Consider the following 24,014-nt stretch of genomic DNA (forward strand, 5'->3'; position numbering starts at 1 on the left):
CACGCATGCTCCTTAGAAATGATACAATCTGCATAACTCCACCCTCCTGGCCTTCTGACTGGTTTGTGCTGCTAGAATATGTAAATGCAGCTCTCCTACCCACACCCAGAAGTCTCCTCAGCCCCACCCTCTGCTCTGGCCTCAAATTCCTTCCTTCTGTAACAAAGTATCTGGAATCTGACAAATTCTTCCCCTAAATTTAGAAGCAACAAAAAGACCGGAAATTAACTGAACAGAAATAAATATTGGGATACTTTGTTGTTTGAAGTAGGTTTCAGAGTTTGGGATTATTGAAGAACTAGGACAGAAGCGAAAACAAAAACAGAAAACGAATGTTTTATTGTGAATTTGGGTGGCGTGTACTTTCCACTGCATATTTGCCGGGCTCCAAGTAAATAGTCTGCCAATGGCAACGCTGAAAATACTGAGGCGGATTCTGAGTCAGATGGAACTCTGTGCACGGATGCTAATAGTAAGCTTAAGCATACAGCGCATGCGAAGACACACATTTATGCATTCTCACATATGCGATTCGGAATCAGATGGATATTTGCGAGGGATGGGCGTTTCGGGCCAAGAACTTCTCGTTTTAAAGCCGTACAGAACCTTGCATTATCATAATGTAGAAAATTATCCGTAGCATCACGCAAACTTTGCGTCTAAGAAACATTGTCTTCCAGTATAACAAAAAAAAAACTAATTAATTAGTATAGTATGGAGGTTACATATATTATTTACTTAAAATAAGAGTTTACTTACCGATAATTCTATTTCTCATAGTCCGTAGTGGATGCTGGGGACTCCGAAAGGACCATGGGGAATAGCGGCTCCGCAGGAGACTGGGCACAAAAGTAAAAAGCTTTAGGACTACCTGGTGTGCACTGGCTCCTCCCCCTATGACCCTCCTCCAAGCCTCAGTTAGGATACTGTGCCCGGACGAGCGTACACAATAAGGAAGGATTTTGAATCCCGGGTAAGACTCATACCAGCCACACCAATCACACCGTACAACTTGTGATCTGAACCCAGTTAACAGCATGATAACAGAAGGAGCCTCTGAAAAGATGGCTCACAACAACAATAACCCGATTTTTGTAACAATAACTATGTACAAGTAATGCAGACAATCCGCACTTGGGATGGGCGCCCAGCATCCACTACGGACTATGAGAAATAGAATTATCGGTAAGTAAATTCTTATTTTCTCTAACGTCCTAGTGGATGCTGGGGACTCCGAAAGGACCATGGGGATTATACCAAAGCTCCCAAACGGGCGGGAGAGTGCGGATGACTCTGCAGCACCGAATGAGAGAACTCCAGGTCCTCCTCAGCCAGGGTATCAAATTTGTAGAATTTAGCAAACGTGTTTGCCCCTGACCAAGTAGCTGCTCGGCAAAGTTGTAAAGCCGAGACCCCTCGGGCAGCCGCCCAAGATGAGCCCACTTTCCGTGTGGAATGGGCTTTTACAGATTTTGGCTGTGGCAGGCCTGCCACAGAATGTGCAAGCTGAATTGTACTACAAATCCAACGAGCAATCGTCTGCTTAGAAGCAGGAGCACCCAGCTTGTTGGGTGCATACAGGATAAACAGCGAGTCAGATTTTCTGACTCCAGCCGTCCTGGAAAAATATATTTTCAGGGCCCTGACTACGTCCAGCAACTTGGAATCCTCCAAGTCCCTAGTAGCCGCAGGCACCACAATAGGCTGGTTTAAGTGAAAAGCTGAAACCACCTTAGGGAGAAATTGAGGACGAGTCCTCAATTCTGCCCTGTCCGTATGAAAAATTAGGTAAGGGCTTTTATAGGATAAAGCCGCCAATTCTGAAACACGCCTGGCTGAAGCCAGGGCTAACAGCATGACCACTTTCCATGTGAGATATTTTAAGTCCACAGTGGTGAGTGGTTCAAACCAATGTGATTTTAGGAATCCCAAAACTACATTGAGATCCCAAGGTGCCACTGGAGGCACAAAAGGAGGCTGTACATGCAGTACTCCCTTGACAAACGTCTGAACTTCAGGAACAGAAGCTAGTTCTTTTTGGAAGAATATTGACAGGGCCGAAATTTGAACCTTAATGGACCCTAATTTGAGGCCCATAGACAGTCCTGTTTGCAGGAAATGCAGGAATCGACCCAGTTGAAATTCCTCTGTAGGGGCCTTCCTGGCCTCGCACCACGCAACATATTTACGCCAAATACGGTGATAATGTTGTACGGTCACATCCTTCCTGGCTTTGATCAGGGTAGGGATGACTTTATCCGGAATGCCTTTTTCCTTCAGGATCCGGCGTTCAACCGCCATGCCGTCAAACGCAGCCGCGGTAAGTCTTGGAACAGACATGGTCCCTGCTGGAGCAGGTCCTTTCTTAGAGGTAGAGGCCACGGGTCTTTCGTGAGCATCTCTTGAATTTCCGGGTACCAAGTCCTTCTTGGCCAATCCGGAGCCACGAGTATAGTCTTTACTCCTCTCCTTCTTATGATTCTCAGTACTTTTGGTATGAGAGGAAGAGGAGGGAACACATACACTGACTGGTACACCCACGGTGTTACCAGAGCGTCCACAGCTATTGCCTGAGGGTCCCTTGACCTGGCGCAATACCTGTCCAGTTTTTTGTTGAGGCGGGACGCCATCATGTCCACCTTTGGTTTTTCCCAACGGTTCACAATCATGTGGAAGACTTCTGGGTGAAGTCCCCACTCCCCCGGGTGAAGATCGTGTCTGCTGAGGAAGTCTGCTTCCCAGTTGTCCACTCCCGGAATGAACACTGCTGACAGTGCTATCACATGATTTTCCGCCCAGCGAAGAATCCTTGCCACTTCCGTCATTGCCCTCCTGCTTCTTGTGCCGCCCTGTCTGTTTACGTGGGCGACTGCCGTGATGTTGTCCGACTGGATCAACACCGGCTGACCCTGAAGCAGAGGTCTTGCCTGACTTAGGGCATTGTAAATGGCCCTTAGTTCCAGGATATTTATGTGAAGTGACGTTTCCATGCTTGACCACAAGCCCTGGAAATTTCTTCCCTGTGTGACTGCTCCACAGCCTCTCAGGCTGGCATCCGTGGTCACCAGGACCCAATCCTGAATGCCGAATCTGCGGCCCTCTAGGAGATGAGCACTCTGTAACCACCACAGGAGAGACACCCTTGTCCTTGGAGACAGGGTTATCCGCTGATGCATTTGAAGATGCGATCCGGACCATTTGTCCAGCAGATCCCACTGAAAAGTTCTTGCGTGGAATCTGCCGAATGGAATCGCTTCGTAAGAAGCCACCATCTTTCCCAGGACCCTTGTGCATTGATGTACTGACACTTGGCCTGGTCTTAGGAGGTTCCTGACTAGGTCGGATAACTCCCTGGCTTTCTCTTCCGGGAGAAACACCTTTTTCTGTACTGTGTCCAGAATCATCCCTAGGAACAGCAGACGTGTCGTCGGAATCAGCTGCGATTTTGGAATATTTAGAATCCATCCGTGCTGTCGTAGTACTACTTGAGATAGTGCTACTCCGACCTCTAACTGTTCCCTGGACCTTGCCCTTATCAGGAGATCGTCCAAGTAAGGGATAATTAAGACGCCTTTTCTTCGAAGAAGAATCATCATATTTTAAACTTTTACACTAAGCAGCTCAGGAGAGCCCCTTAGCCTGCACCCGTCTCGTTCGGGCACAAAAATCTAACTGAGGCTTGGAGGAGGGTCATAGGGGGAGGAGCCAGTGCACACCAGGTAGTCCTAAAGCTTTTTACTTTTGTGCCCAGTCTCCTGCGGAGCCGCTATTCCCCATGGTCCTTTCGGAGTCCCCAGCATCCACTAGGACGTTAGAGAAATACTGAATTTTCTGAAGGGCTTTACAAACGTGAACAGACTCTGCCTTAAAACAGAACAGTATTATACAAAAAAACAAAAGGAGGTATGAGGTTCCCTTCTTCTATGCTCAAGATCTATAGGAGAATAGGGGCTTACTACATGAGGGTAAATGCCATTGGATGAGTACTGGTCCAGCCAAACTGCAATGGAGAGAAAGAACAGCATTTGGGAGTAATGTGTTTCAGCATAGACACGGAACAACTACATACTGTATACTGGGTGTGGAAGGGGGGAGAGATTAAAGCAGAATACTTTAGTAAATAAAGACAACGGATGGGGATGTGATAACCTCCCCTGAAGATATGGGCTTTCAGGGAACATTGGAAAGTGTGGAGGCAAGGGGGAAGTCATCCTGTAGCAGGGAGGGAATTCCGAGGAGAGGGCGCAGCAAGCCTGTAAGCGGGAATGGGAGGAAGTAATATGGGAGGATGAAAGGCAGAAATCTTGAGCAGGGTGGAGGGGATAAGACTAGTGAGGAGACGTACTGCATGTAGTTTTGCTAATGGTTTTGTATTTTAGATGTCATAGAGAACAGGTAACCAATGTAATGACGGCAGAGCAGCAGGACGTTTTTATTTCCCAGAAAATTAATCTAGCCACAGTATTCAACATGGGGCGGAATTCTGGTTAAAGGAGGACTAGCAAGAGAAGAATTACAGTAGTCACTCCGATTATTCTTCATTTGCAAATCTCTTTTTTACATTTGTATGTTTATGGGGATTTAAGTATATATAGTAACTGTATATTGTACTGGTATGCTCTGCACAGTAGGTTACATATATCATTTCGAAATAATGATTTTTGTAACTTGCTACATTTTTAATATGTTTGTTACAGCAACAATAAAAGCAGGTGTCTGTGACTGCCCCCTACTGCTGAGAGCAGACAAACATCATTATATGTCTTAAGGCTGCAACGCAACCGATTATGCAACGTAAATATCACAACTACCTGTATGTTCCGTCATTCACAAGATGTCAGAATTTCAGCACTTGTTCCAGGGCACGGATCAAGGAAAAGAAACGTTCCAGGATGGTTGGTAACAACGGTGGAAAAAAGAAACAGAGCTAGAAAACTTTCATGCCAAACTTTTACAAATGTGCCTAACAATCATATATACATATATAAGTCCATAAGCCGGCACTCCATTCAATCATGCAACGTGCTCCGGTGCTACAATCCAAAACATGTAAACAGCCCAGAAGTGATCGGCACTCGGAGTCAGCAATAAATCAAACATGTGTGTACTATGGTCAAGTACTTTCGGGTTTGTAGACCACACTAAGAAAATATCAGCAACAAGTATACAGTCCAACTTACCCCACTTAAATCCCCTCCATCACGCCGTCAAACGCCGCTGGGCTCCGGGACCCGCTGACCGGAAGTCTCACATCATGACGGATGCGCGCAAGTTGGACTGTATACTTGTTGCTGATATTTTCTTGCAGTGTGGTCCTGAGTGCGAAAGCACTTGACCATAATACACGCATGGCTGATTTACTGCTGACTCTGAGTGCCGATCTCTTCTGGGTTGTGTGTGTGTGTATATATATATACATACATATATACATACACACATATATATATATATATATATATACACACACACACACACACACACACATATATATATATATATATATATATACACACACATACATATATATATACATATATATACACACACACACGAACAAAGCAGACACACTTGCAGAGACTATAATAGCACTATTTCTATTGTCTTATCAAATTGGCCATTCCCACCACCTCCAACAGGAAGCAGTTTCATTTCTTATATTCATTTTAATAGACATCAATCAACTTCTGCTCTAGCACTTAGCTCAGCCATAGAAACAATGCAATAAAGTACCTGGGGTACTGGCTATTAGGATAATTAATATGTGAAGGTAACACCTCGGGGTCATTCAGTCCAGATCGCCTAATCCCTGTTTATCCCTGCAGCGATGAGAAGGTTAGAAACTTCCCATTGCTGCAGCTAAAGCGGTCTACAGATCCAGCTCTTTGGTCTGATTGAGAAAGATCTGGTTATACTGTGGGGTATATGCAATTGCCGGCGAATCGCTGCAATTTTTCGCCCGTTTTTTAATTCGACACAATTCGACCGTCGAATTCCGGCAAGTGGGTGCCGGAATTCAACATATTCAATAAAAAACGGATTCGACAGTCCCGCTGTCGAAAAACGGCCGATTTGACGGATTTTGATTAGACTTGTAAAAAAACGGGGAAAACCACGAAAAAAAATGGCGCGGGGTCCCCCCTCCAAAGCATAACCAGCCTCGGGCTCTTCGAGCTGGTCCTGGTTCTAAAAATGCGGGGAAAAATTGGGCAGGGATCCCCCATATTTTTAAAACCAGCAGCGGGCTCTGCGCCTGGTGCTGGTGCAAAAAATACGGGGGACAAAAAGCGAAGGGGTCCCCCGTATTTTTTACACCAGCATCGGGCTCCACTAGCTGGACAGATAATGCCACAGCCGGGGGTCACTTTTATACAGCGCCCTGCGGCCGTGGCATTAAATATCCAACTAGTCACCCCTGGCCGGGGTACCCTGGGGGAGTGGGGACCCCTTCAATCAAGGGGTCCCCCCCCCAGCCACCCAAGGGCCAGGGGTGAAGCCCAAGGCTGTCCCCCCCCATCCAAGGGCTGCGGATGGGGGGCTGATAGCCTTGAGAAAATTGAAAGAATATTGTTTTTTCCAGTAGTACTACAAGCCCCAGCAAGCCTCCCCCGCAAGCTGGTACTTGGAGAACCACAAGTACCAGCATGCGGGTGGAAAAACGGGCCCGCTGGTACCTGTAGTTCTACTGGAAATAAAAAACCCAAATAAAAACAGAAGACCCACACCTTGAAAGTAAAAGTTTATTTCATACATGCCGACACATACATACTTACCTATGTTGACCCGCCGACTGCCACGCCCCCCTCGTCACTGAAGAATCCGGGGTACCTGTGAATAAAATTATACTCACCTGATCCAGTGTCCGGATCTTTTTAAATAATCCTCGTACTTGGCAAAACAACAAAACGGCAACCCGGACCAAACGGACTGAAAGGGGTCCCATGTTTACACATGGGACCCCTTTCCACGAATGCCGGGACCCCACGTGACTCCTGTCACAGAGGTCCCTTCAACCAATCAGCGAGCGCAACGTCGTGGCACTCTGCTGATTGGCTATGCGCGTCTGAGCTGTCAGACAACGCATCGCAAAGCCTTACCATTATATTCAATGGTGGGAACTTTGCGGTCAGCGGTGAGGTCACCCGCGGTCAGCGGCTGACCCCACCGCTGACCGCAAAGTTCCCACCATTGAAACTAATGGAGGGAGCTGTGCGATGCGCTGTCTGCCAGCAGACGCGCATACAGCCAATCAGGAGAGTGCCACGAAGTGGCGCTTCCCGATTGGCTGAAGAGACCTTTCTGTGACAGGAGTCACGGGGGTCTCTGCATTCGGGGAAAGGGGTCCCATGTGTAAACATGGGACCCCTTTCAGTCCGCCTGGTCCGGGTGTTAGGTTTTTTTTTTTGCCAAGTACGTGGATTATAATAAAAGACAACAGGACACTGGATCAGGTGAGTATAATTTTATTTTCAGGTACACCGTGGATTCTACTTGGACAAGTGGACAGAGGTCGGCGTGTGAACATAGGTAAGTATGTGTGTGTCGACATGTGTGAAATAAAGTTTTACTCTCACGGTGTGCGTGTCCTGTTTTTATTTGAATATTTTATTTCCAGTAGAACTACAGGTACCAGCGGGCCCGTTTTTCTCCCGCATGCTGGTACTTGTGGTTCTCCAAGTACCAGCTTGCGGGGGAGGCTTGCTGGGACTTGTAGTTCTTCTGGAAAAAAAAATATTCTATCATTTTACTCAAGGCTATTAGCCCCCCATCCGCAGCCCTTGGATGGGGGGGGGGGGGGGGGGGGGGGGGAGGACAGCCTCGGGCTTCACCCCTGGCCCTTGGGTGGCTGGGGGGGGGGGGGGACCCCTTGATTGAAGGGGTCACCACTCCTCCAGGGTACCCCGGCCAGGGGTGACTAGTTGGATATTTAATGCCACGGCCGCAGGGCGCTGTATAAAAGTGACCCCCGGCTGTGGCATTATCTGTCCAGCTAGTGGAGCCCGATGCTGGTGTAAAAAATACGGGGGACCCCTTCGCTTTTTGTCCCCCGTATTTTTTGCACCAGCACCAGGCGCAGAGCCCGCTGCTGGTTTTAAAAATATGGGGGATCCCTGCCCAATTTTTCCCCGCATTTTTAGAACCAGGACCAGCTCGAAGAGCCCGAGGCTGGTTATGCTTTGGAGGGGGGACCCCACGCAAATTTTTTTCTGATTTTTAAAATTCCACTTAAAAAAATAAATAAATAATTTAAAAAAATATATAAATATTACTTGTGCCTCCAAAATAGACAAACCAAGTACCTAATCCCTTCTAATATAAATAGATATGCTATTACCAATAAAAAAAAAAACACAAAAAAACCCATGTTTTAAATTTTTTTTATTAGATTCCGCCAGCAAAGTGTGGCGGATTGAAAATGACGAATTTACTGTCTAAAAGCACTGTTGTCGAATTTACAAACTTCAATTGAATATACTTTTGTCGAATTGCCGCATTTGTACCATTGCAGAAATGTCGAATTTGACAAATGTCGAATTTCAAAAAGTCGAATTTGGAAAGTCCGTTTTTTTGACGCAAAGTACTGAATTGCATTGTCGAATTTTTTTTTTGGGCGAAAAAGTCCCGTTTTTCGACATTTTCGGGAATTCGAACGCAATTGCATATACCCCTGTATGTCCAATGTGACACACATGGGCATCCAAATTGAACAGGTATGACTGGCATCATGGGGATTATGTGCTGGAGCTCTGTTAGTGTCTATCACTGGATTGCACATACTGTACATAGCACATGCGATCACCAGCCAAAAGCATATTCATCAAGACAGATCTTTAAGGAATTTTGCCAATCTCTGACAGATAGAGCATCACAAACACACAAATACAAAAATGTGCCTATATCCACCCTTCCGGTAGATTTCCAAACCAGAATTTGGAACTCGCTGAAAAATACCGAGTGGTTTGAGACGAGAATGGTAATTGGAGACCCTCCCATAATACTGGCAACTTGAGTGCTGGTAGTGTCGTGGGGCCCCAGCCTCCTCATATCTCCACAATAAATGGTTCAGCAGGCTTTTTGAGATTTAATTTATTCTGCACTCAATTTTAAACAATGACTATAAGAAGAGCATAATGTATATGATACGGTTACCTGCTTATATTTACTGTTCGTTGCGGAATCATCTTTGACTGATACAACGGTTTTCTCAATCGTCATATGATGTTACCTGTATATACATGATACCTTTCACTGGTAATACAAATGCTCTTGTACTATGAAGCAATGCATTAATAAAAATATGTTATATCATAAAAAAAAATAAAAAAAAAATATTGTGCCTATATATTGATTTGGTTGGCCAATTTGGTTATTTCATATGAAACTGGACAAAGATTGCATTGTGTATAGCCCAATCTGGACAAAAAAAAAAAAAAACTAATTCCCAAAGCACACTGCAGTAGGCCAGCAAGAGACATACATCCTACATGCTAATAGTAATGCAGAGTGTTACATACAAACATATAGTAAGCCACCAGCCATGACAAGGCTCCTCTGCACTAGTGCTCCTAGTCTACATGAGAATAGCCCCTACTATGAGTCATATTTCGGTATTTCTAAATCGAGAGCTAACTTTTCTAGGGTGCTATAATATGGCACTACAGAAATCAGCATACTCTCTCTAGCTACTGATCCCATACATGCCACAAGAGCCTAAAGGGCAGATTTAATAAAGCTTCTTACGTTTTACTGCACATTAATATAGGAAACCTGTGAATTTAGGTGCTTGGGAAGAGTCCCGAGCCAGTCAGATAGGAGAGGAAAGAAGACTCAATTGTGGGATGCTCTTATATATGGTATGATAATATAAAGAGATTACACCCTATTAATATTAGAGGTGGGGTATGGCTTACCGTCGCTGGCGGTCAGCATACCGACCGTGGAATCATGGCAGCAGAATGCAAGCAGGGGGGAATGGGGGGTTGTTGTGGTATTGTCTGGATTTAGAGGGGGACGGGATGTAGCAGTCGGCCGAAGGTCACATAAGTACATCCCAGTATTAGTACATTTGTGTATTCAGGTGATTATATAGACTGTACATCATGGGTCTTCAACCTGTGGCCCTCCAGCTGCTGTGGAACTACACATCCCAGCATGCCCTGCCTCAGTTTTAGCATGCCTTAATAGCAGAACTGTGGCAAGGCATGCTGGGATGTGTAGTTCCACAGCAGCTGCAGGGCCACAGGTTGAAGACCCATTCTAGTCACAATAATTACATCAATCAAAAAGGCTCGCAAATGTGAGTACTACAATCTTCAATCAAAAAAATCACACTATTGTCACACTAAAGACATATATAAGTCCCAAAACAATTTGCTAAATAAATATATATATATATATATATATATATATATATATATATATATATATATATATATATATATATATATATATATATATAAGATCTCAGTATGGCGTTTTTAGGAGTATACTTTCCCTATATATTGTTACAAATATTAACAGACACACTGGTCTTGTGCGGAATCTCTCCCCTCTTTGCTCTTACAATTGTCCTGTCAGTAAAAGAAATATGCATGGAAATTCTGCAGATTATTTTGGCAAGAAGCATATTAATTATTGATGGGGATGAATCTAGCAAGTGGCTGCACACTTCCATTCCATTAGAGCAATACTTTTTAGTTATGTCTCAGACACTACCAATATGGCAGTATGCTTCAACTTGCTCAATCTGACCGTAAACTACTTAGCCAGGTTATAAATGTACTTAGAAGAGCCACTTCTGCAGGTAAGTCAATGAAAATATGTATGTAGTCCCACTCAGTGAGTATTATTGCTCCCTACTCCACATGATGGGGATGATGCGGAGCGTAACTTGCAAGTTTTCCCACTGCTGGAGAACGGAACGCGTGCAAGTCCAGGAAATGCAGAGCCGTACGCATGTCAACCGCATATACACTTATTAATGAAGAGGTGTCATTGGGATGTTACAAGGCCTTGGGCAAAGGTCAGTAATGGCGTGACATCGGAACTGCGAATAGATGGAAGTACAGTAAGCACAAATACACCTGGGTGGAGGAGTAGCTTTTGCAGCTAGTACAGGGCAGGCGCACCCTGAAGATAATACCTAGTAGCAAACCAAGCGTACACACAGGAGGCTGACGCATCATAAGGTTTGGGAGCAACATACTCCCGTTTTCTGTCCAGCTCTGCATCAGGACTGTTAACTTTGCAGTCTTGTTACATTTCTTGTTACACTATCTCCACATGCAAGCTTATGTGAGGAAAGCAGACTCTGTACAGTGGCCATTCAGCTTCCAGGAGAAAAAAACCTGCAATTCACCCTGTGGAGTCAGACGGTCAACTTTCAGTCAACTCCCTGGTATTGGTTTGGAATGGCTTTAAGACGGCATGTATGGAATATTCAATTTCCCAATGGTCTACAGCAGGGGTGGGGAACCTCCGGCCCGCGGGCCGCATAAGGCCCGCGAAGCCGTTTGCTCCGGCCCACCCGCTTCTCTCAGTGAGACACGCCGCCGCTCAGTCCGGCGGCAGCGTGTCTCAGCTGTCAGTGTCAGGACAGGGAGGAGAGCGCGGCGGCGGCGTGTAGAACTTGAAACCAGCCGCCGGTCGTGAGCCAATCAGAGCTCGCGGACCGGCAGCCAATCAGGAGCCGCGGCTGCTGGTCCGCGAGCTCTGATTGGCTCTCGAACCGGCGGCTGGTTTCAAGTCCTACACGCCGCCGCCCAACATAGCCGCGCTCTCCTCCGTGTCCCCGCCGAAAGGAGCGGTAAGCTGCACGGGGGGGGGGGGGGGCACTGTGGGGGCATCTATATACCTGGAACTGTGGGGGCATCTGTATACCTGGCACTGTCGGGGGGCATCTGTATACCTGGCACTGTCGGGGGGCATATGTATACCTGGCACTGTCGGGGGGCATATGTATACCTGGCACTGTCGGGGGGCATATGTATACCTGGCACTGTCGGGGGGCATATGTATACCTGGCACTGTGGAAGGCATATGTACACCTGGCACTGTGGGGGGGGGGGGGGGCGCATTTGTATACCTGGCACTGTGAAGGGCATTTGTATACCTGGCACTGTGAGGGGCATTTGTATACCTGGCACTGTGAGGGGCAATTGTGGATCTGGCACTGTGAGGGGCAATTGTGGATCTGGCACTGCACTATTGGGGGCATATGTGTATCACGTCCCATTTTAACTGGCCACACCAATTTTTTGGGGCGTGCGCACCTCCGGCGCGAACACACAGTACCTCTAAGGGGCAGACCTACTGGGGGGCAGGGTAATTTTTTAAGTTGAGAATTTTTGTATGGCCCCCGAAGGATTTTATAAATATCCAAATGGCCCTCGGTAGAAAAAAGGTTCCCCACCCCTGGTCTACAGCAAGGATTCCATGAAAGAAAAACCCTGCAGTGCCATCTGGTGGCTGTATTCCCTTGTAGACGATTCCCTCATCGGTACATTTGAACAACTGGTTATTCGTGATGTAGACAAATTAGAAACAAAACCTAGAACTTTAAATTTAACAGGAACCGAAAAGACGGCACTCAAAGACCTCAGTAACAACAGAGATCTAGTCATAAAACCGGCAGATAAAGGGGGTAGGGGGGGGGAATAAACTCAAGGAAGGGTCGGAAACAGGCATACTCACCAAGAAAGAATATGAATTTCTGAATATCACCAATCCCGTTCTTCCTGTCTTCTACTACCTGCCAAAGATACACAAAGACAAACTTAATCCCCCAGGACGTCCAATAATATCAGGAATAGGTTCACTAACATCAAACCTATCTCAATACATAGATTCATACCTCCAGCCATATGTACAAACACAGAAGTCCTACATTAGAGACACGACCGACATAATCAGGACATTAGGTGACGTCACATGGTCAGAGAATTATTGGATCTGTACAAGTGACGTCACCTCCCTTTACACAGTCATAGATCAGAAACAGGGCCTAGAGGCAGTGGGCCATTTCTTATCAGATCCAACCATGGAAGCGAAGCAGACACAGTTCATTTTAGACTGCATTCATCATATCTTGCAGCACAATAATTTATTTTTCGAAGGCACACACTATAGGCAGACCACAGGGACAGCGATGGGGACTAGGTTTGCTCCAAGTTACGCCAACCTGTTTATGAGTAGGTGGGAGGACAACAACATCTGGTGTGGGCGTGATTTTGGAGCAGGCCTGGTCCTCTGGAGAAGATTCATAGACGACGTGGTCTTCATCTGGCAGGGAACAGAGGAGAGTTTACAAGAATTCTTGACATATATCAACTCAAATGAAAACAACCTAGTCTTCACCATAGAGTATAGCCGAACAGCAGTTAATTTTCTGGACATAACGATCTTTATAGAGAATTCAACCATACACACTAAAACGTATCAGAAAAGCGCAGATGTAAACAGTTATATCTTGAACACTAGTGGACATCATCCCAATTGGTTACGGAATATCCCAATAGGACAATTTAAGCGAGTTAGGAGAAACTGCACCAAGATGGAAGATTTCCAAATGCAAGCGGTAGAAATGAAAAAAACATTTCATGGAGAAAGGCTACAAAGAAGAGACAATCGAGCAAGATCTGCATACAGTAACAAAGCTAGAAAGAGATACTCTTCTCACATACAAAAACAAAGAAGACACTAGTGGTAAATTCAAAACAGTGTTTTTGACACAGTACAGCACAAATAACAAGCAACTAGAGAGAATATTGTACAAACACTGGCACATCCTCTTAGAAGATGAGATACTGGCAAATACACTTCCACTCAGACCAAAAGTAGTGTATAGAAGAGCCCCGGATCTAAAATCTAGATTATCACACAGCCATCTTGGAAAGCCAGAACTAACACAGAGTACAATAACAGGGGAGAAACTCAGCAAAGGTTTCTTCCATTGCGGGACATGTGCCTACTGCAAGATGCACAAGAGTAGTACCAAGAAAACAATCGGCTTTGATTCAAAGAATACGGGGGAAAATTTGACATACAAGATCATATATCGTGTCAAAGTAAAGGGATAATCTACCTCATAGAATGCCCATGTCATCTGCAATACGTAGGGAGAACCATAAGACCCCTAAAAATGAGAATATCAGAACATATGAGGAATGTTCAAATAAGATTTTGAGGGCAGATATTGTCCTAGTTCAGGAGACCCACTTCCGGCACTCTCCTTCGGCCCCCCATATGAGAAATAGGTTCTTCCCCACCGCGTACTATTGTAATTATTCCCACTCTAAGTCCAAGGGGGTAGCCATCCTTTTCGCTAAACACATACCCGTCACCAATGTTGTGGTTCACAGGTTGGAGGAGTACTTGTTTGCTCAATCTTCAACACAACTTTTACCATTGTCAACATATATGCCCCTAACCAAGGTCAGTATGCCTTCCTCGAGGCTGTTTTGGACAGGGTGGAAGCGCTGAAGCAGGGGATCCTGATTGTGGGAGGCGACTTCAATTTGACTCTTGACTGCACCCTTGACACTTCCTCCGGGCCCACGCCACCGCAACGCCGCTTGTCCGGGAAGGTGGGACGCCTGTTACACCTCCATCAGCTGGCAGACATCTGGCGTATTCTCCACCCGTCTGACCAGGATTACACGCATTTTTCAGTTCCTCACCGCTCTTATTCCAGACTGGATCTTATTCTTCTTGGCCATAGACATCTGTCCCTGGCCCGTGACGCTACCATTGGCCAAATAACATGGTCCGACCACGCCCCAGTGCGACTTGACATTGCCTTCGGACCCTCACTCGCCCAGCGACGTTCGTGGTGCTTCAACGAATCTCTACTGCATGACCCGTATTGCAAAGCCCAACTTGATGAAGCCCTTGATATGTATATCATGTGCAACGTCTCTCCCGAGGTCTCTGACTTGACGGTCTGGGAGGCCCATAAATGCGTAATCCGGGGTAAGTGCATCCAGTTGGGCTCCTATCTAAAGAAACAACGTCTGGGCCAAATTGAGGGACTCCTGCAGCAAACAGAGTCACTCGAGGCTGCCCACAAGGCTACCCTCTCCCAGGACACCTACATAGATCTGCTCTCTGCCCATTCGTCTCTGAATAAATTGCTTTTGGATAAAGTGAAATTCTCCTTTCGGAAGTGTCGCAATCGGTATTATCAATGGGGCAACAAGCCGGGCAAAATGCTTGCCCGGGCTCTCCGGAGCCGGAGGGCGCTCTCGTTCATCCCCTCCATAAAAGACGCGCATGGGCGCTCCTTCCATGACACGGATAAGATCGCGGAGACTTTCTGTTCATACTACACTTCCCTCTACAACCTCCCTTCTTCCGACCCGACCGGAGCTAGATCATGCGACGTGGGTGCTTACCTCACAAAGACAGGCTTCCCTAAACTCTCTGAGGAGGAGGAGGGGGAGGCGTTGGAAAAGCCCTTTACTTCCCATAAACTTGATGAGGCCATCAAATCTACTCCCTCTGGGAAGAGTCCGGGCCCTGACGGATTCCCCATCACTTACTATAAGGCCTTTCGGGACAAGCTGCTTCCTCTCCTCTTAGACGCGTGCAACACTGTTTCTGATACTTTTCCTTTCTCTAAGCAGTCTCTTGAGGCTCACATTGCAATTATTCCTAAGGAAGGCAAAGACCCCACCCTGTGCCCCAGCTACAGGCCTATATCCCTTCTTAATGTGGACGTCAAACTTTACGCCAAACTCATAGCCAATAGGCTCAGGTCCCTCCTACCCTCCCTTATACATAGCGACCAAGTGGGGTTTGTCCCTGGCCGGGAAGCAAAGGACAATACGTCCAAGATCATTGCACTCATGCACCATGCTTCCCTACAGGGCAACCCGGAAGTCCTCTTATCCACCGACGCTGAAAAAGCGTTTGACAGAATAGATTGGGGCTTTCTGGCCGGGGTGCTGCGGCACATGGGTTTGGGTCCGATCTGCTTGCATCGCATCTTGGCTCTCTATACCTCCCCTTCGGCCAGAATCGTGATGAACGGTTCCCTGTCGGGGTCGTTCGCTATTAATAATGGAACTCGGCAGGGCTGCCCTCTGTCCCCCATGATTTTTATTCTCTGCATGGAGGCCCTAGCTAGGTCTATTAGGTTGAACCCCGACATTTCAGGGATTAGGCTTCAGGATACTGACTACAAGCTTGCTCTCTTCGCTGATGACCTTCTGGCTATAGTCACGAATCCTGTTGTTTCCTTACCTAATCTGATGGCAGAGTTCAAGCTCTTTGGCGAGCTCTCTAACTTTAAAATCAATTATTCAAAATCTGTGGCCCAGAACCTTACTGCCCCGTCTGCCATGGTATCGGGGCTCCAAGCGGCACTCCCCTTCACCTGGCACACTTCTCAATTGAAATACTTGGGGACCACTATTACCAGGGACCTTTCCCGTCTCTTTGACTCCAACTTCACTCCCCTTCTAGCCAAGCTCTGTGCGGACCTCCAGTCATGTACTTCCAAATCCTTTTCTTGGTTGGGTAGATTGGAGGTCTTCAAGATGAACTCTCTCCCTAGAATCCTATACTTACTGCAGACCCTGCTGATTTTGATCCCTTCCACTTGGTTTAAGGAGATCCAACGGTTATTCAGAGAGTTCATCTGGGGGGGGGGCAAGAGACCTCGCCTGAAGTTCTCCACGATGGTCAGGCAGAGAGGTAAAGGCGGCCTTCGTCTGCCAGATATCCGCGGTTATTATCAGGCCTGCCACCTCCAACGGATTCTTTGGTGGTCCAGAGCCGCTTCATCGAAACAGTGGGTGCAGATTGAGAGCCAGGCGCTTTCCCTGCCTATCGTCGTTGCTCCGTGGCTAATCGCCCTCCCAGCAACCTCCCATCCCACTGTTGGCCCCACTTCGGCATGCTGGAAGGTGGTGAGGAAACTCCCCTCTGTGTCCTCGCCTACTTCCTCCTACATGTCTTTCTTATTTAATGAACAATTCCCCCCCGGGAATGGATCCGCGGGCCTTTCAGCACTGGTTCGGCCTAGGCCTCTGTAGGGTCGGGCAGCTGGTGGACGGGGTTGTCTCCTTTTCGGATTTACAGGCGAAATGGCACTTGCCACCTGGGGACTTTTGGCACTACTTACAAGTCCGGCACTTCTTGGTCTCCCAAGGTAACCTGGGAGGGAGGCCCACAGCCCTTACGCCGTTCGAGCGCCTCTGCGATGGTTCGTCATCCCTGACTCACTCTATCTCCCTGCTATATAACCTGCTCTTGGCTGACTCTAGCACAACTCTCCCATCCTATACTGAGACGTGGGACATAGACTTCGTACGGGAGCTCGGGGTGATGTCTGGGAGAAAATATTTAAACTGGCCCATGCTTGCTCTCCTAGCACACTGGTTGTTGAGACCCAGTACAAATTGATTTCTCGATGGTACAGGTGCCCTGACATTCTTTCTAAAATGGGTCTGGGCCTCCGACACCTGCTGGCGTTGCTCTTCCGGCCCAGGAAACCCGCTCCACATATGGTGGTCGTGTCCCTTACGCCAACCGTATTGGAAGGAGGTACTTTCACTCACTGCTGACATAACGGGGGAGACGGTGCCGAAGGATCCTCTGTTTTGGCTGTTCCATTACTCGTCCAGACCTGTCTCGAGCTACAAGCACTCCCTGCTATGCCATCTCAACAACGCCGCCAAAAGCGGTGACCCCTGTCCGTTGGCGCTCCTCCTATCCTCCAACTGTTAGGGACTGGCTGACCAGGATAGATTTATATATGGACTTAGATGATATAATGACCTCCGCTGATGGAGACTACTCGTCCTTTAGGGACAAGTGGGCCCGCTGGCTACTTTTTAAAGACTCCCCAACCTTTAGGTCCATCCTCGCTTCCTGCTCGCCCCCGTCTTCATAGACGCTTCCTTCCCTCAATGTACTGCTCTCCACTCTATGGCTAGCGGGAGGTCCGCGCATGGACCAGATGAACTTGACTCTGTACCTGACTTTGCTTCTGATGCTCCTTTTCTTTCCCCTCTTTCTCTGTTCTTCTCTGTACCTCTTTTCTTTTTCTTTCCTTTTCTTCTCCACGTAGCTTTTTGTTTTTGATTAACACGACCGACATGATATGTTTGCCTCCAAATAGTATATATCTGTGTGTTGTGTTGTTATATTACTTTGATATAGGCCTTTCCGCTAATGGCTAAAGGTGGCTTAACAGTCCTCCAGTTATTTTGCGATAATGTTTTCCGCCACGATTGTCTGTATGTTACTGTTTGTTACTGTAATTGGTCTTTCAATAAACACATTTTGCACTAAAATAAGATTTTACTTACCGGTAAATCCATTTCTCATAGTCCGTAGAGGATGCTGGGGACTCCGTAAGGACCATGGGGATAGACTGGCTCAGCAGGAGACATGGGCACTTTAAGAAAGAATTTAGTTCCTGGTGTGCACTGGCTCCTCCCTCTATGCCCCTCCTCCAGACCTACAGTTAGAGAAACTGTGCCCAGAGGAGATGGACAGTACGAGGAAAGGATTTTGTTAATCCAAGGGCAAGATTCATACCAGCCACACCAATCACACCGTATAACTTGTGATAACTACCCAGTTAACAGTATGAAAACAACATATCAGTTCAAGACCGATGCAACTATAACATAACCCTTATTGAAGCAATAACTATATACAAGTATTGCAGAAGAAGTCCGCACTTGGGACGGGCGCCCAGCATCCTCTACGGACTACGAGAAATAGATTTACGGGTAAGTAAAATCTTATTTTCTCTAATGTCCTAGAGGATGCTGGGGACTCCGTAAGGACCATGGGGATTATACCAAAGCTCCCAAACGGGCGGGACAGTGCGGATGACTCTGCAGCACAGATTGAGCAAACATGAGTTCTTCCTCAGCCAGGGTATCAAACTTGTAGAATTTTGCAAAAGTGTTTGAACCCGACCAAGTAGCAGCTCGACACAGCTGTAGTGCCACCTTCCTAGTGGAATGGGCCTTGACCGATTTTGGTAACGGCAAACCAGCCGTAAAATGCGCTTGCTGAATCGTGTTACAAATCCAGCGAGCAATAGTTTGCTTTGAAGCAGGGGCACCAATCTTGTTGGATGCATACAGGACAAACAGCGCTTCAGTTTTCCTGACTCTAGCCGTTCTGGCTACGTAAATTTTCAAAGCCCTGACCACATCAAGTAACTCGGAATCCTCCAAGTCACGTGTAGCCACAGGCACCACAATAGGTTGGTTCATATGAAAAGATGAAACCACTTTTGGCAGAAATTGCGAACGGGTCCGCAATTCTGCTCTATCCAAATGGAAAACCAAATAGGGGCTTTTATGTGACAAAGCCGCTAATTCAGACACTTGCCTAGCCGAAGCCAAGGTTAATAACATGACCACCTTCCACGTGAGATATTTCAACTCCACCGTTTTAAGTGGTTCAAACCAGTGTGACTTTAGGAAACTTAACACCACGTTAAGATCCCAAGGTGCCACCGGAGGCACAAAAGGAGGCTGAATATGCAGCACTCCCTTTACAAAAGTCTGAACTTCTGGGAGAGAAGCCAATTCTTTTTGAAAGAAAATGGATAGGGCCGAAATCTGGACCTTATTGGAACCTAATTTAAGGCCCAAATTCACTCCAGTTTGTAGGAAGTGAAGGAAACGGCCCAGATGGAATTCTTTCGTAGGAGCATTCTTGGTCTCACACCAAGAAACATATTTTCGCCATATACGGTGATAATGTTTTGCTGTTACTTCCTTCCTAGCCTTCATCAGCGTAGGGATAACCTCAACCGGAATGCCCTTTTCTGCTAGGATCCGGCGTTAAACCGCCATGCCGTCAAACGCAGCCGCGGTAAGTGTTGGAACAGACAGGGTCCCTGTTGCAACAGGTCCTGTCTTAGAGGAAGAGGCCACGGATCTTCTGTGAGCAGTTCCTGCAGATCTGGATACCAGGTCCGTCTTGGCCAATCTGGAACAATGAGGATTGTTCTCACTCCTTTTCTTCTTATTATCCTCAACACCTTTGGTATGAGAGGAAGAGGAGGAAATACATAGACTGACAGGAACACCCACGGTGTCACTAGGGCATCTACCACTACTGCCTGAGGGTCTCTTGACCTGGCGCTATACCTCTGTAGCTTTTTGTGGAGGCGGGACGCCATCATGTCTATCTGTGGCAGTTCCCACCGACTCACAATCTGTGCGAAGACTTCTGGATGAAGTCGCCACTCTCCCGGGTGTAGGTCGTGTCTGCTGAGGAAGTCTGCTTCCCAGTTGTCCACTCCTGGAATGAACACTGCTTACAGTGCGCTTACATGATTCTCCGCCCAGCAAAGAATTCTGGTGGCTTCCGCCATTGCCACTCTGCTCCTTGTGCCGCCTTGGCGGTTTACATGAGCCACTGCGGTGATGTTGTCTGACTGGATAAGAACTGCTTGGTCGCGAAGTAAGGTCTCCGCTTGACATAGGGCGTTGTATATGGCCCTTAGCTCCAGAATGTTGATGTGAAGACAAGTCTCTTGACTTGACCAAAGACCCTGGAAATTTCTTCCCTGTGTGACTGCTCCCCAACCTCGGAGGCTTGCGTCCGTGGTCACCAGGATCCAGTCCTGAATGCAGAATCTGCGGCCCTCGAGAAGGTGAGCACTCTGCAGCCACCACAGTAGTGACACCCTGGCCCTGGGGGACAGGGTGATCAACCGATGCAACTGAAGATGTGACCCGGACCACTTGTCCAGTAGGTCCCATTGGAAAGTCCTCGCATGGAACCTGATGAACGGAATGGCCTCGTATGATGCCACCATCTTTCCCAGGACTCGAGTGCAATGATGCACTGACACCTGTTTTGGTTTCAATAGGTTCTTGACCAGAGTCATGAGTTCCTGGGCCTTCTCTATCGGGAGATAAACCCTCTTCTGGTCCGTGTCCAGAATCATGCCCAAGAAGGGTAGACGAGTCGTAGGAACCAACTGCGACTTTGGAATATTGAGAATCCAGCCGTGCTGTAACACTTTCAGTGAAAGAGATACGCTGTTCAGCAACTGCTCTCTTGATCTCGCTTTTATGCGGAGATCGTCCAATTACGGGATAATTGTGACACCTTGCTTCCGCAGGAGCACCATCATTTCCGCCATTACCTTGGTGAAAATCCTCGGGGCCGTGGAAAGCCCAAACGGCAACGTCTGAAATTGGTAATGACAGTCCTGTACAGCGAATCATAGATACGCCTGATGAGGTGGATAAATGGGGACATGAAGGTACGCATCCTTTATGTCCAGTGACACCATAAAATCCCCCCCTTCCAGGCTTGCGATGACCGCTCTTAGCGATTCCATCTTGAACTTGAACCTTTTCAAGTATAGGTTCAGAGATTTTAAATTCAATATGGGTCTGACCGAACCGTCCGGTTTCGGGACTACAAACATGGTTGAATAATAACCCCTTCCCTGTTGAAGGAGGGGAACCTTGACCACCACCTGCTGAAGATACAATTTTTGTATTGCGTTTAACACTATTTCCCTCTCTTGGGGGGAAGATGGAAGGGTCGATTTGAAATACCGGCGAGGAGGCACCTCTTCGAATTCCAGCTTGTAACCCTGAGACACAATTTCTATTGCCCAAGGATCCACCTGGGAGTGAACCCACATGTGGCTGAAATTCCGAAGACGTGCCCCCACCGGGCCCGACTCCGCCAGTGGAGCCCCAGCGTCATGCGGTGGATTTTGCAGAGGCCGGTGAGGACTTCTGTTCCTGGGAACAAGCTGTGTTGTGCAGCTTCTTTCCTCTGCCCCTACCTCTGGCAAGAAAGGACGCAATTCGGACTTTGTTTCTTTGTGAACGAAAGGACTGCATTTGATAATGCGGTGCTCTCTTAGGCTGTGAGGGAACATAAGCAAAAAATTTGACTTTCCAGCTGTAGCTGTGGAGACCAGGTCCGAGAGACCTTCCCCGAACAATTCCTCACCCCTGTAAGGTAAAACCTCCATATGCCTTTTTGAGTCGGCATTAACGGTCCATTGCCGAGTCCACAGGACCCTTCTGGCAGAAATCGACATAGCGTTTATTCTAGAACCCAGTAGACTAATGTCTCTTTGAGCATCTCTCATATATAGGTCAGCGTCTTTTATATGCCCCAGGGTCAATAATACAGTATCCTAATCTAGGGTATCCAATTCCTCAGATAAGGTATCCGTCCATGCCGCTACAGCACTATACACCCATGCCGATGCAATTGCCGGTTTTAGTAAGGTACCTGAATGTGTATAAATGGACTTCAGGGTAACCACCTGTTTCCGGTCAGCAGCATCTTTGAGGGTAGCCGTATCCTGGGACGGCAGGGCTACCTTTTTGGATAAGCGTGTTAAAGCTTTGTCCACCCTAGGTGAGGATTCCCATTGTAGCCTATCCGTTGGCGGGAAAGGATACGCCATAAGAATCCGTTTGGAAATCTGCACTCTCTTATCTGGAGATTCCCAGGCTTTTTCACATAACTCATTCAGTTCGTGTGAGGGGGGAAAAGTTACCTCAGGCTTCTTTCCCTTATACATATACACCCTCGTGTCAGGGACAGGGGTTTCCTCTGTGATGTGCAAAACATCCTTTATTGCTATAATCATATATCGAAGGGATTTAGCCAATTTTGGCTGTAACTTTGCATCATCGTAATCGACACTGGAGTCAGAATCCATGTCGGTATCTGTGTCAACAATTTGGGATAGTGGGCGCTTATGAGACCCTGACGGTCCCTGTGACAGAGGGTCAGGCACGGGTTGAGACCCTGACTGTCCCAATGCATCAGCCTTGTCAATCTTTTATGCAAAGAATTAACATTATCATTTAAAATCTTCCACATATCCATCCAATCAGGTGTCGGCGCCGTCAGCGGAGACACCATATTCATTTGCTCCCGCTCCTCTCCCACATAGCCTTCCTCATCAGACATGTCGACACAAGCGTACAGACACACCACACACACACAGGGAATGTCCTTTCTGAAGACAGTTCCCCCACAAGGCCCTTTGGAGAGACAGAGAGAGAGTATGCCAGCACACACCCCAGCGCTATAATATCGCAGGAATAACACAGTAACTTAATGTTAACCCAGTAGCTGCTGTATGTATAGTTTTTGCGCCTAATTATGTGCCCCCCCCCCTCTCTTTTCAACCCTCTTCTACCGTGTATCAGCAGGGGAGAGTCCGGGGAGCTTCCTCTCAGCGGAGCTGTGGAGAAAAAATGGCGCTGGCGAGTGCTGAGGGAGAAGCCCCGCCCCCTCGACGGCGGGCTTCTGTCCCGCTTATACAGTAATTTTGGCGGGGGCTCATACATATATACAGTGCCCAGCTGTATATATGTGTACTTTTGCCAACATGAGGTCCCAAATGCTGTCCAGGGCGCCCCCCCCCCCCCCTGCGCCCTGCACCCTTACAGTGACCAGAGTATGTGAGGTGTGTGGAGCAATGGCGCACAGCTGCAGTGCTGTGCGTTACCTCTAGTGAAGATCATGAAGTCTTCTGCCGCCTGTGAAGTCTTCTTTTCTTCTCATACTCACCCGGCTTCTATCTTCCGGCTCTGCGAGGGAGACGGCGGCGCGGCTCTGGGACGGACGGCGAGGGTGAGATCCTGCGTACCAATCCCTCTGGAGCTAATGGTGTCCAGTAGCCTAAGAAGCAGGACCTAGCTTCAGAGAGTAGGGCTGCTTCTCTCCCCTAAGTCCCTCGATGCAGGGAGTCTGTTGCCAGCAGAGCTCCCTGAAAATAAAAAACCTAACAAAATACTTTCTATCAGTAAACTCAGGAGAGCTCACTGAAAAGCACCCAGCTCGTCTGGGCACAGTATCAAACTGAGGTCTGGAGGAGGGGCATAGAGGGAGGAGCCAGAGCACCCCAGGAACTAAATTCTTTCTTAAAGTGCCCATGTCTCCTGCGGAGCCCGTCTATCCCCATGGTCCTTACGGAGTCCCCAGCATTCTCTAGGACGTTAGAGAAAAAGGGATTAGAGACCCATAACCTATCCAACCATTTCAGA

General features: G+C 47.4%; 2 protein-coding genes across 3 annotated transcripts in view; both read right to left on the reverse strand.

The window, feature by feature from the left end:
- NUMBL (NUMB like endocytic adaptor protein) overlaps positions 1-5,093 on the reverse strand; it is a 182,495-nt gene extending 177,402 nt beyond the window's left edge. The window contains exon 1 of the mRNA XM_063937701.1: positions 4,812-5,093. The gene's annotated coding sequence lies outside the window, so the exon portion shown is untranslated. The remainder of the gene's footprint in view (positions 1-4,811) is intronic.
- Positions 5,094-8,873: 3,780 nt separating this feature from the next.
- The window catches only part of COQ8B (coenzyme Q8B), a 104,130-nt gene continuing 88,989 nt past the window's right edge, over positions 8,874-24,014 (reverse strand). Inside the window, exons 16-18 of one of the 2 annotated variants that reach the window (XR_010183125.1) lie at positions 13,178-13,278; positions 12,691-12,748; positions 8,874-9,223 (exon numbers count right to left, since the gene is read on the reverse strand). The gene's annotated coding sequence lies outside the window, so the exon portion shown is untranslated. The remainder of the gene's footprint in view (positions 9,224-12,690; positions 12,749-13,177; positions 13,279-24,014) is intronic. The other variant, XR_010183126.1, reaches the window with a different exon arrangement.

Source organism: Pseudophryne corroboree, chromosome 8 (genome assembly GCF_028390025.1).
Source record: "Pseudophryne corroboree isolate aPseCor3 chromosome 8, aPseCor3.hap2, whole genome shotgun sequence".
NCBI classification, from domain to species: Eukaryota; Metazoa; Chordata; class Amphibia; order Anura; family Myobatrachidae; genus Pseudophryne; species Pseudophryne corroboree.